Source organism: Cetorhinus maximus, chromosome 3, assembly GCF_964194155.1.
Source record: "Cetorhinus maximus chromosome 3, sCetMax3.hap1.1, whole genome shotgun sequence".
Classification (NCBI taxonomy): Eukaryota; Metazoa; Chordata; class Chondrichthyes; order Lamniformes; family Cetorhinidae; genus Cetorhinus; species Cetorhinus maximus.
In genome coordinates this window covers 168,603,119-168,615,512 of record NC_135881.1, presented here as the reverse complement: position 1 = coordinate 168,615,512, position 12,394 = coordinate 168,603,119, and positions in this window count along the sequence as shown.

The following is a 12,394-nucleotide window of genomic DNA, read 5'->3' as shown; positions in this document are numbered from 1 at the left end:
ATATGCAAGTTTTTTTTCATATTCTTTGTAACTCTTACCATCTGTTGTGTCACCTTTTCTATTATTTGTATCTTCCTCATTTGTCAAGACCTGTGCTATTGTTTACATTTTGCATGTTTCTTTTCTTATTTTTTTTTATGTTACCTCTTCAGTTGTCCAAGGCAATTGTCCATCTTTTTTGGCAAGTACAGCTCTTACACTTTAGGGGTATAAGCTGATTCTGTATCACATTCAATTACCTATTTGAATGTCTCCAACTGATCATCTGGGAGGAAAAGAGGATCCATCTGGAGACAAGCCTTTTTAGATGGATCTTTCTCTAAGCACTGTGAGAGATGACTATCTCACCCTGTATATTTTAATAAAATATACATATAGATACCCTCATTGCTATTTCATAAATTTTAAAACTGAACAGGATCCTTAAAACAGCTGAACCAGTGTTTGTTAATGAACAAAATAAGCCACTTGGCAGTTTAGGATAACGTACACCTCATTATCTCCAAGGTGCCTCTAACAGCCCCTGTGGACTACACAACCCAAATTCAACGAGAACTATACAAAGGCCATCTGCATTTAATAACCCCGGCTGGCCAACAGGAGATGAATCGTCTGCTAAGACAAAGGCCCCGCAACCTTCCTTTCAATTCCAAATGGCTGAGACATTTAACAGTCTTTGGAATCCAGATGATGGATATGCATCCTTTGTCAAAGATGGTGGAGTGGGGGGGGAGACATGTGACATGGCCCTCTGACTTGCGGAACAAGTAATTTGCCTTGCTGAACTGCATAGTTCAGTCTGCTGTTTACCATCTGACTAGAAGCCTCACAGAAACGGAGCTCTGCCCACATTGAACACCAGGCCCCATCTACCCTGCTTCTGCTGCAAATTCTGTAACATCACCTACAAGACTGATTCATCACTACATGCCTATCTCATTACGTGAAGTCAACACCACCAGAAAAGCATTGGCTTTCAGCCATCAACCTCCATGAAGGAGTAGCCCATTGGACTTTGAGTCTGGATTCTGGAATCCATGTGAAACAATATTTATTTTCTCTGTGGTCCCTGCGCTGTAAAAACCTTCTTTTTCTCTACCCTACTATTTATTGTCTGAATGTGGAAGCTACATTGCGATCCTCCTTTTGCATTTTGAGTGTTTATAAATAAATTAACCCTTTAGAAACATAGAAACTAGGAGCAGGAGTAGGCCATTTGGCCCTTTGAGCCTGCTCCGCCATTCATTATGATCATGGCTGATCATCCAACTCAATAGCCTGTTCCCGCTTTCTCCCCATACCCTTTGATCCCTTTATAGTTCATCCAACCTCGAGTTTGCTGTGGGGTTATGTGGTAATTATGGTTTTATCTAACGTGTAATATACCTTTAAGAAGAATGTTTGTTAAGGAAGATCACATGATCTTTAATACTCAATAGGAGAGTAGCACGGGTTACCTTCGTAGTTAGAAGAATGTAGAGGTAGAGTTTGAAGTGAAAGCACACGCGTAGTTGCTGCTGAGTACCTTTGTAAATAAACTAGAAGTTTTCCACCTGAGAAGTGTCTGCTGATCAACCTATTAATAGTACCAACTCGGCCACCCCTCAGAACAAACTGTCAATGAGTATCCACAGGATCCAACAGGTTATAAATATAAAATTGGATCACACAAAAAAAACTGAGGTTGAGGAAATACACCACCACTTATAAAGATGTAAACAAATCAAAACACCTTTCTGTTTACAGACAGGTGGCGAGAAAAGAAATGAGTGCTGTTTAAATTAACTCCCCGCCCCTCCTGTCCATAATGGTATTCTGCACCTTTAAAGGATGTGAGCAACAATCAACTGAGTTGTGCATGTGAGGAGACCGCCAAGGAAACTCTGGCTCATGGATAGGCTCCCAGCAGCAATGACTGCCCCCCGTGGAAACACTGTCCTCCCCCACCGACCCCCAATTCTGCTCCTGGTGGTACTATTGGGATTAGCTTGCAGCTCGTGGAGGAGGGCTTTTTCTTGAAGGGACGGGAGACCTGGTGGCAGCTCTTTAGCTGCTTGGTTGGCATAGAATCCAGACAGGGGTTCCCAAATGGCAGAGGCAGGGTTGCACACTGCTCTCTGGCCTGTCATTGGGGCCACCGCTGAGACAACAAAGTCCAGCCCAAAGTCTGTGGAAAACTGCAAATGTAATGAATGGCTAGTAGCATTCATTTGCTGTTGACCAAAAAAATCCAGGCTAATACCTCATTTGGCTTGATGTCAAATTTTGTTTGTTAATAATGGCACCACATTAATATAAGTTATATGGAGTTCCAAAGGAAGTGTTGTTTAAAGTCTGAAAAGAACAAATCAAAAAGTCTAAAATAAATACAATCTCAAAATTGAGAAGTAGTTATTGAGTTTATTCCATGTGTCAGGAATATCCCATTGACTCAGTAAACTGTACTCCAGACATGGAGCTAATATAGATTATTGAAGTTGTTTCTTATTGTTGATTTAAAATATCTGTTTTCATAGTTGCTCATTTTTAACATCGAAAACAGAAGTGAAATAATTGAAAAAAAATTGGACCCCAAACAGACAGATAAATTTGGAGAATTATCATTCAAATTTATTTGGAACATTGGGAAAATGCTAGGAATGCTAGATTCTTCTTTTATAGGATGAAAATAATTATTTAAGTCTGGAAAAATTGTATAAAATTGTACAAAAGATGTGAGTGAGCCACAGTACAGTAACATTCCTACTGGAATCGAGACGCATGGTGCCTCAATAAAGACTTGATGCTACTTTATTACAACTGGATGTGGTGTGTATTCTGGTGTTTAAAATTAATGAGATAAATTTGAACAAGCGTGCAATCCAACATTTTGGTGAAACCGATGTGATATTTTCAAATTTTGCTAAGTTGGAGTTGGTTCGAGGGAGTGTTTCCCACACATTAGTTTGAGGGTAAGTGTAGTTTTCAGGGTTGTGTAGGATTGGAATCCACTCCAACTGGACTTTATGAAATATAAAAATCTTCAAACATGTCAATACCGAAACCAAATCGATACTGTGTAAAGACACTGGGACATTATCATCTCAAAGACACAAAGCAGGTGCCACCAGACAATCCAATTAAAGAAACTGGGAGACCATCCCAGCAAATGGCCCGAGACAACAGCCACCACACAAACAAACATCGACAACAGCTGAGAAATGGATCTTATCGCATGCGTATTAACTCAAGATCCAGAGCCATCACACTGGGATGGGGTCCATTGTTTTGGTCATGGAAACAACATCGCGATGAATGGGTTATCCAGACCAGGGCAGGGGCCAGACTAAAGAGCTTAAGGGGTACTAAGCACCGACCATCCAAACAGAATGTGCTCCAGGAAATGTACTTTGAAACTATAAACAAGATTTGTAATAAAAAGGCCAAGGCCATGGGGTCTAGCACTTCAGTCACCAAGGAGGATCAGGAACGGTCAACCTGATTCACAGATCTACAGCTCACACTGGAACAACCAACTGTGTGCGGAGTTGTAAGTATCAGCCAGATCCATGGATTTTGGGGCTGAGAATTAAGGATAGCTTTAAGGGTAGTAACTAAATCCTGAAAAGGGGTTTGAGTTGGACTGAGTAAGTTTTGGGGCAGAAACATGGGGTTTTGCCTGTGGTTCTACTTTTCTTAAATGTGTTTGTGGTTTAGAGTGTTGTGCGGCATCATTGCACAGTTTAGAGCTCTTGTATTAGGGGCAGTGGAGGTGTTCAGTCAATAAGTAAGTTTGTGGTTGAGCCTAAACCCCTGTGTCCCTGTGAGTTTATCCTTTATAAAATCTGAAAGTCAAGAACCAATAGTAAGGGTAAATGAGCACTGATCGAACCTCTTACATACCTGTCAACCACGGCAGGACTTTAAGGTTAAGCACAAATTGTGGACGGGGCTAAGAGCAAGAAACCTTCAATGGAGCAGAGGATATCCGAGTATGAAGAAGGTAAATTGAACTTTTCTGCATCGTGGGTGCAGGAGTTGATGAATGCTGCCTGCCTGGGGGAGAGGGTAGCGGAGTGGGTGGGCAGTAGTTCACACAAGAAATCAAAAGAAAAAGCAGTTTGGCTGCTCTATGCAGAGACAAAACCAAATTCTAGCAGCGAAACTTAAGCAAGTGCAGGAGGAAAAGGAGGAGTGGGAGAACAGGGCAAACAATAGGGAGGCCGTGGTGGATCAACTGGCAGCAGAATTAAGAAGAGAAAGGCAGGAGAGGCAGGCGCAGGAGGAGGCTTCAAGGAGTACGGTGGAATATTTGCAATGCCAGGTTATGGAAAGTAAGAGGGAATGCCAGGCTTAACAGGAACAAAGTGCCAGGGATCTGGAGAGACCTGGCAAGGCTGAGGGGCTGCTGAACGATGTTAAGACAGCTTACAAGGTAGTGCAGAGTCAGGCACATGAAGAGGCTGGGATTTTGATTATATTGGAACTTGGTTAGGGCAGCCCGTTCGTGCAGGTTGAACAGACCCAGCAGCTAGTGGGGGAGGCACTGGACGCGTTTGCTGACAGGTTATGGCCTGTGTGCCTGAAGGCTACAGGAGGCAACCAGGGTCGGTTACAACTAGCAGGGGCTGCTAGAAACCATTGGCTGAGGACCCTGGTATCCCACGGATTAAAACGATGGCATAGTCATGCTTTGACCCTGAGGACCTGATGAGTACAGAGGCAGGGGTATTGATGAAGCTGATCCTAGCATTTAAAGCTGACCGGGGGGAAGACCTCAAGCAGAAGGGTAAAGTGCATGCGATGAAAGGAAGCCAAGGGGACAGAAGGGAATGGAAGCAGGAAGGGGCTAATATGGACAAAGCATGTTTTAATTGTGGGAAGACGGGACACTGGATCAAAGAGTATCGGTTTCTGAAAGGGGTAAACCAGGAAGACGGTGTTCCCCAGGGTCAAAGCCACAGGGAGCGGAGGCAGGGCCTCAGTGAAGGAAGCAGAGAGGGAGAAGGCAGACGACCCAGTAAAAAATCTTGGAACTGCATTACAGCAGGTCATAGGCATGGGACAGGGGAAACCAGACACCGCTATCTGCAGTGAGATGCCCAGCGCCCCCACCCCCTCTCAATGACTAAGCTGTGCCCAGCCTGGGCATCTGTGCCCATTCAGATACGATAAGTGGGGGAGGACCTGTGTAGAAATGAGGTGCAAGATATTAGGGGGGATACTGGAGCGTCCAGCACAGTCATGCTGGAGTTGGCGGAAATGGCGGAGGATGATCCTTTGAACGCAGAGGCTGGTAGGGTGATAGTGAGGACAAGGGGGACCCTATCATGGTTCTGGGAGGGAGAGGAAGATGCGAGGGCAGATGCGCGGGAGGTGGGCCGGACATGGTTGAGGGCCCTGTCAACAACCATGGGTGAAGAAGGAAGGCATGTCAGTGGAACTGTTTTGGAAAGTGGCATCATCAGAACCGATGCGACGGAGGCAAAGGAACTGAGAGAATGGGATGGAGTCCTTACAGGAAGCGGGGTGTGAGGAGCTGTAGTCGAGGTAGCTGTAGGAGTCGGTAGGCTTGTAATGGATATTGGTGGACAGTCTATTACCAGAAATTGAGACTGAGAGGTCAAGGAAGGGAAGGGAAATGTCAGAGATGGACCACATGAAAATGATGGAGGGGTGGAAATTGGAAGCAAAATTAATAAATTTTTCCAGATCCAGACGAGAGCATGAAGCAGCACCGAAGCAGTCGTCAATGTACCGGAGAAAGAGTTGTGGGAGGGGGCCGGAGTAGGACTGGAACAAGGAATGTTCCACATACCCCATAAAGAGACAGGCATAACTGGGGCCCATGTGGGTACCCATAGCCACACCTTTTATTTGGAGGAAGTGAGAGGAGTTTAAGGAGAAATTGTTCAGTGAGAGAACAAGTTCAGCTAGACGGAAGCGAGTAGTGGTGGATGGGGATTGTTTGGGCCTCTGTTCAAGGAAGAAGCAGAGAGCCCTCAGACTATCCCGGTGGGGGATGGAAGTGTAGAGGGATTGGACGTCCATGGTGAAGAGGAGGCGGTTGGGGCCAGGGAACTAGAAATTGTTGATATGATGTAGGGCGTGAGAGGAATCGCGGATGTAGTTGGGAAGAGACTGGACAAGGGGAGAGAGAATGGAGTCAAGATAGCAAGAAATGAGTTCCATGGGGCAGGAACAGGCTGACATGACCGGTCTGCCGGGACAGTCCTGTTTGTGGATTTTGGGTAGGAGGTAGAAACGGGCCGTCCGAGGTTGGGGGACTATGAGGTTGGAAGCTGTGGAGGAAGATCTCCAGAGGAGATGAGGTCAGTGACAGTCCTGGCTTGATGTTTAGTGGTGGGGTCATGGTCCAGGGGGAGGTAGGAGGAAGTGTCTGTGAGTTGACGCTCAGCCTCTGCGAGGTAGAGGTCAGTGCGCCAGACAACAACAGCACCACTATTATCCTTTAGATAATATCACCACTGTCATTACCCCTTTGTCCTTTTGTCTATGACATCTTTGGCAGTCTCTTCTTGGCCTCCACTTATCACTGGCCCCCTATCGAGCTCTCCTGTCCAACCCCCTTCTACCAGCTTATATTTAATCTCATTTCTATATGTCTTAGTTCTGATGAAGGGTCATACGGACTCGAAACGTCTCTGCAGATGCTGTCAGACCTGCTGAGTTTTTCCAGGTATTTTTGCCTTTGCTGATAGAGTTAGGACCCCTTGCCACAAAGTGGAAATGTGTCCTGATGAAATGGGAACAGGCAGGCGCAGGGGTCCTGGGGGATATCTTCATGCCCACCATGTCATTGTAGATGCAGTGCGACTGCCGAAACAGACAAAATGGCCGTTTATTAACCAGTGCAAGCTCTAGGATCCCGGGGGCGGGGTAGGAAAGTAAAACAAACCAGAGTTTCGTGGATAGCACATTTTTAGACGTGGTCACCCCACAACTTACAGAAGTGCACACAGAGAGGGAATGGGTGACCATCAGTCAGAAGAAAGGTGTCAGGCAGGTAATCAGGAAATCCCCAGGGTGCATCTCGCTCAAGAACCGTTTTTCTGTGTTGGAAAACGGTGAGAGTGATGGTTCCTCTGGGGAGTACAGTCTCGTCCATGGCACTGTGAGTAGCTCAGCTGCACAGAGCGGGGAGGAAAAAGAGGGGAAGAGCAATACTGGTAGGAGACTCGATAGTAAGGGAAACAGACAGGCGTTTCTGCGGCCATAGACGGGTCTTCAGGATGGTATGTTGCCTCCCTTGTGCCAGGGTCAAGGATGTCACTGAATGGCTGCAGGGCATTCTAAAGGGGGAGGGAAAACAGACAGAGATCCTGGTACATATTGGTACCAATGACATAGGTAGAAAGAGGGATGAGGTCCCGCAAGCAGAATTTAGGGAGCTGGAAAACAGATTAAAAAACAGGACCTCAAAGGTAATAATCTCTGGATTACTTCCGGTGCTATGCGCTAGTGAGTATATAAATAGGAGGTTAGTCCGGATGAATGCATGGCCAGAGAGATGGTGCAGGAGGGAGAGCTTTAGATTTCTGGGACATTGAGACCGTTTCTGGGGGCGCTGGGACCTGTACAAGGGTTGCACCTGAACTGGAATGGGACCAACATCCTTGCGGGGAGGTTTGCTAGTGCTGTTGGGGAGGGTTTAAACTAACTTGGTAGGGGAATGGGATCCTGGGAGGAGGTTCAGCAGGGGGAGATGCACAACCAAAATTAGAAGAGAGAGCAAGTAAGTCTGGAAGGCATAGAAATTATAGGCCAGTTAAGGCACAAGGGAGCTTGGCAAGGTTGGATGGTATTTATTTTAATGCAAGGAGTCTGACGAATAAGGCAGATGAGTTGAGGGCACAAAGTAACACATGGAAGTATGATGTTATTGCTGTCACAGAGACATGGTTGGGAGAGGGGCAGGATTGGCAGCTCAATATTCCAGGATATAGGGTCTTCAGGTGAGACAGGGAAGGAGGTAAATGAGGAGGAGGGGTATCGCAATGTTGATCAAGGAATCAATTACAGCAGTAAGGAGGGATGGCATCCTAGAAGGCTCCTCAAATGAAGCCATATGGGTAGGACTTAAGAACAAAAAAGGAGCAATCACATTGCTGGGAGTGTACTATAGGCTCCCAAACAATCAGAGAGAAATAGAAGAGCAGATACGTCAGCAAATTTCAGAGAAGTGTAAAAATAATAGGGTAGTAATAGTGGGGGAATTTCAACTTTCCCAACATTAACTGGGTTAGTCATAGTGTGATAGGTTTAGAGGGAATGCAATTTTAAAAATGCATCCAGGAGAGCTTTTTAAGCCAGTATGTAGAAGGTCCTACAAGAGAGGGGGTGGTCCTGGACTTAATTTTAGGGAATGAAGCCCGGGCAAGTGGTAGAGGTATCAGTGGGGGAACATTTTGCAGATAGTGATCATAACTCCGTTAGATTCAAGGTTGTTATGGAAAAGGACAAGGATGGGCCAGGAATCAGAGTTCTAAATTGGGGGAAGGCCGATTTTAATAAGATCAAATATGATTTGGCCAGAGTAGACTGGGAGCAGCTACTTTTAGGTAAATCTGCGTCAGAGCAATGGGACTCATTCAAGAAGGAAATAGGGAGAGCACAAGGCCAACATATTCCAGTAAAGATAAAGGGTGGGACCAACAAATCCAGGGAACCCTGGATGTTGAGGGATATACAGGATTGGATAGAGAAAAAGGGAGGCTTATGGCAGATACCGAGGGCTCAAAACAGCAGAAGGCCTAGAGGGGTAGAGAATGTGTAGGGGGGGAACTTAAAAAGGAAATTAGGAGAGCAAAAAGGGGGCATGAAAAATCATTGGCAGGTAAAATCCAAAGTTATTTTACAAGTACATTAAGAACAAGAGGATAACTAGGGAAAGAGTAGGGCCCATTAAAGACCATAGTGGTAATTTGTGTGTGGAGCTGGAAGACGTAGGTAGGGTTCTAAATGAATACTTTGTGTTGGTGTTCACAAGTGAGAGGGACGATGTGGGTATGGAAATCAGGCAGAAGGACTGTGATATAATTAAAGAAATTAGCATAGAAAGAGAGGAGGTTCTAAGTGGTTTGGCAGGCTTAAAAGCAGATAAATCTCCAGGCCCGGATGAAATGTATCCCAGGCTGTTGAGTGAGAAAAGGGAGGAGATAGCAGGGGCGCTGACAATAATTTTCCATACCTCTCTGGCCACAGGAGAGGTGCCAGAGAACTGGAGGGCAGCCAATGTGGTACCGTTATTCAAGAAGGGAGGAAGGGATAAACCAGGGAACTACAGGCCAGTCAGTCTAACCTCAGTGGTGGGGAAACTATTGGAAGCAATTCTGAGGGACAGAATTAACCTACACTTGGAGAGGCAGGGATTAATCAAGGACAGTCAGCATGCTTTTGTTAAGGGGAGGTCATGTCTGACCAATTTGATTGAATTTTTCGAAGACCAGGTGTGTAGGTGAGGGTAATGCATTTGAAGTAGTCTACTTGGACTTCAGTAAGGCTTGGGTCCCACAAGAGAGACTGATAACGAAGGTAAGAGCCCATGGGATTCAAGGCAATTTGGCAAATTGGATCCAGAATTGGCTGAGTGGCAGGAAGCAGAGGGTAATGGTCAAGGGGTGTTTTTGTGACTGGATCCACAGGGATCGGTGTCGGGTCCCTTGCTGTTTATGGTATATATAAACGATTTAGACTTGAATGTAGGAGGGTTGATCAGCAAGTTCGCGGATGACACAAAAATCGGTGGGGTGGTAAATAGTGAGGAGGATGGTCATACATTACAGGATATAGACGGGCTGGTCAGATGGGCTGATCAGTGGCAAATGGAATTGAATCCGGATAAGTGTGAGGTGATGCACTTGGGAAGAACAAACAAGGCATGGGGATACACGATGAATGGTAGGACCCTGGGAAGTACCAAAGATCAGAGGGACCTTGGTGTGCATGTCCATCGGTCCCTTAAGGTAGTGGGACAGGTAGATAAGGTGGTTAAGAAGGCATATGGGATACTTGTCTTTATTAGTCGAGGCATAGAATATAAGAGTAAGGAGGTTATGCTGGAACTGTATAAAACGCTGGTTAGGCCATATCTAGAGTATTGTGTGCAGTTCTGGAATCCGCATTATAGGAAGGATGTGATTTCACTAGAGAGAGTGCAGAGGAGATATACCAGGATGTTGCCTGGGCTGGAGAGTTTTAGTTGAGGAGAGATTGGATAGACTGGGGTTATTTTCCCTGGGGCAGAGGAGATTGAGGGGGGACATGACTGAGGTGTATAAAATTATGAGGGGCATAGATAGGGTAGACAGGAAGGAACTTTTCCCCTTGGTGGAGGGATCAATAACCAGGGGACATGGATTTAAGGTAAGGAGCAGGAGATTTAGAGGGGATGTAAGGAAGAATTTTTTCACCCAGAGGGTGGTGGGAATCTGAACTCACTGTCTGAAAGGGTGAAAGGAGGCAAATATCCTCATAACATTTAAGAAGCATTTGGAAGTGCACTTGCGGTGCCATGGCATACAAGGCTATGGGCCTAGTGCTGGAAAATGGGATTAGAATAATTAGGTACTTGTTTGACCGGTGCAGACTCGATGGGCCAAAGGGCCTTTTCTGTGCTGTAGACCTCTGTGACTCTAAACCAGGGCTCAAGAAATGATCATGAGCCCGGCGAACGTGAGTCATTTCTTCATGGCCTGGGGTGATGACAAGGACACAGACAGCAGGGCGGTAAGGAGGAGCAGCCAGACACCCCGACCCAGGGTGTCACGGATGTCTCCTCACACACCAACCCCAAGCCGCAAGAGACCTTACCCTGGAAGTCAGGGAAGGAGAATGTGGTAACGTGGACAACACCGTTTGTTTGCATAAGGTTGATATACAAGATAAACTTTGGGGCTATGGAAAATGGTGAGGGGAAGGTATAAGAGATTAAGTTGATATGCCCACGGTATAGTTAAAATGCTATGTGAATGGCAAAAGAAACCTAGTGTGTATGTGCGTGGATTCTGTTTCTGTCTGTGTGTTTGTTTTAATAGTGAATTTGTGTGTCTGTGCTCCAGTGTTCAGTGCTTGTCAATGAGTAGATATTGGAGGTATTATACCAATTGTGTTGTACGCTTGGGCTAAGTGAGAGTGGGTCTTTGTGATTTCTCTGTGTGTTTGCAAGTCAGTGTCTGAGTCACTTAAAAGTTGCTTAACTCCTTGTGGTCTGTTTTTGTATGTGGTTTTCAAACAGCTGGTTATTTAATGTGTTTCAAAAGCTGTAATATTGTGAGAGAATGTGTGTGTGACAAAGATTTTGTGTGGATGAGTATGTTTTAAAATTTCTCCTGAAACTGTGATATCTATTTTAAAAGGGAGGACGCCTCAGAGCAGTGCTATTTTCCTTTTTTTCTCTCTTTTCTGTAGAAACAAATCGGATCCAAGGGCACAAAATGGAATGCATCCTGTGGCTGAATGTGGTAACGATCCTGGTTGGAGCCAGACAGACGGAGCAAGGAGACACCGAGATATCCTTCACCTACGGGTGTATGGGGGGCTGGACCCATCGTAATACATGGGGGAAAACCATAGGATGGGATAAACATATATTCCACGAGGGAAAGTGGCCAGGTTGGTTGGGGTCAAATTTGACCAAATACTCCAATTCTATCGGCTAACAGCTCGGTGAGACATCACTGTCCTGCCCAAAGATTAAATATTACAGCTGGCAAGGTACGGGTGGAAGAGGGAAGGCCAGTGTGCCTGGAGAGTCAGGGAAACATCTCAGTGGGGTGGTGGTGGCTACGAAAGACAGATAGGAGTAAGGCTGATGTATCCAGGGTCTAGGAAACTACTCACTCAGACAAGTTACCGGGAAAAGTGGGGTACGAAATCGTGCTGGGGCAAATGGTGGGAGAAGGAGCAAGGGATATATACATATGGGGGGTATCTTAACACAAATGTCAGTAATGGGCCAGTCACAACAGCCGGTATAACGGGTGGAGAATATTGGGGTCATTAGGAATGGGGTACATGTGCAGCATCAAAAGACCCCTCAATATGTGTTCAAATGGGGGAGCTCTATGTCTGGCATGGACTTAAAAGGGTGTCAGGAAAGGGTGGGGGGTGGGGGGGGCACATGTGGTGTTATGCCCATATCACCTGAATGAATTTGATCGACCAGTGTGTGGGTTTGAATCAGAAAGTACACAATCCATCAAATGCACTATGGAGGTGATGGCCCAGGACCATGTTCCACCCCGAGTGGCGTATGAGGGCAACGGGACATACTCCATTACCACCAGGGCGAGTCAGTCTAGGATATGCAATAATATGTGGTAAAAACAAAAAGCTAAAAAGCTACTGCGGATGCTGGAAATCCAAAACAAAAACAAAAACAGAATTACCTGGA